Source organism: Mus caroli, chromosome 7 (assembly GCF_900094665.2).
Source record: "Mus caroli chromosome 7, CAROLI_EIJ_v1.1, whole genome shotgun sequence".
NCBI lineage: Eukaryota > Metazoa > Chordata > Mammalia > Rodentia > Muridae > Mus > Mus caroli.
The window spans coordinates 116913349-116915211 of NC_034576.1; positions in this window are offsets into that span (position 1 = coordinate 116913349).

Genomic DNA, 1863 nt, shown 5'->3' on the forward strand with positions numbered 1-1863 from the left:
TTAAGGATTTGTAACTCTTTAGCAGTGTTCTTCTGTATTTCTTTAAGTGAGTTATTAAAGTCCTTCTTGATGTCCTCTACCATCATCATGAGATATGCCTTTAAATCCGGGTCTAGCTTTTTGGGTGTGTTGGGGTGCCCGGGACTGGCTGAGGTGGGAGTGCTGGGTTCTGATGATGGTGAGTGGTCTTGGTTTCTGTTAGTAAGATTCTTACGCCTTATGGCCTTTCACCATCTGGTAATCTCTGGAGTCAGTTGTTATAGTTGTCTCTGGTTAGAGCTTGTTCCTCTCATGATTCTGTTATTCTCTACCAGCAGACCTAGGAGACTAGCTTTCTCCTGAGTTTCAGTGGTCAGAGCACTCTCTGCAGGCAAGCTCTCCTCTTTCAGGGAAGGTGCACAAATATCTGGCATTCAGACTTGCCTCCTGGCAGAAGATGGAGGCCCAAAACAGGGCCTGTCCCAGAAGCTGTGTCGCTTCTCTAATCTACTCTCTCACCTGTGCAGACTAGTCTCAGCTGGATCCGGGAACCAAGATGGCTCCCTCAGGTTCTCCAGCAAAGCCCTCCCAGGCAGGGTGGATACCTCTCCTCTGGCAGGGAAGGTTCCAGGATGTCTAGAGCCAGAAACAGGGTCTGCCTCAGAAGCTCTATGGCTCCCGCCTGTCCCAGGAAGCTGTTTGCTTCTGGAGTCCACACTCTCACCTGTGCAGACTAGTCTCAGTGGGATCCAGGAACCAAGATGGCTCCTGCAGATGCTCCAACAATGCCCTCCCAGGGCAGTCAGACACTTCTCCTCTGGCAGAGAAGGTGGCAGATGTCTGGAACCCAAAAGAGGTCTGCCTCAGAAGCTCTGTGGCTCCTGCCTGTCCCAGAAGCTGTTAGCTTCTGTAGTCCGCACTCTCAGCTGCACAGACTCGTCTCGGTGGAATCCGGGAACCAAGTTTTATCTCTTAATGCCACCTCAAATTTTATGTTTATGCTTTGGTATTCTTTAATGAGCTGATTTTAATTTGTTTTAGTGATTTTTTTTGTGGTTACATAGAAAAGCTACAGATTTTAAAAAATAGTTTCACATCCTGCTAACATGGTTAAAATATTTGTTGTATCTAAGCATTTTTTTTTGGTAGAATCTTTAGGTTCTTTTATGTGTAGAATACATCACTTGCAAACAGGATATTTTTACTTTTTAAATTTGCATTCATATCTCTTTCTCCTCCTCCTCCTCCTCCCCCTCCTCCTCTTTCTTCTTCTTCTTCTTCTTCTTCTTCTTCTTCTTCTTCTTCTTCTCCCTCTCCCTCTCCCTCTCCCTCTCCCNCTCTCCCTCTCCCTCTGCTGCTTCTTCTTCTTCTTCTTCTTCTTCTTCTTCTTCTTCTTCTTCTTCTTCTTCTTCTTCTTCTTCTTCTTTTTCTTCTTCCTCCTCCTCCTTCTCCTCCTCCTCCTCCTCCTCCTTCTCCTCCTCCTCCTCTGTCATCTTGTTGCTAAAACAAGATTTCAAGCATTGTATTAAGCAAGAGTAGTGAAAGCATAAACCCTTCTCTTATTCCTGCTTTTGGATGAAATGCTTTCAGTTTTTTTCCCTATTCAGTACAATATTGGCTTATTCAATTACTTCTTATTATGTTGTGTTTATTTTTTTAAATTAAAAAAAAAAGATTTACTTATTTTAAAGCATTTGTGTGAAGGCCTGTGTATATGTGCACCAAAGGTTCCTGGAGAGACAAGAAAAGGTCATGGATTTCCTGAAGCTGAAGTTAAGACATGTTTGGGAGCTGCCATGTGGTGCTGAAAACTGAACAAGCTCTTCTCTAAAAGCAGAGAATTCTCTTTACTCTGGACCATTGCTCCAGCTCCAAGGAATGCCG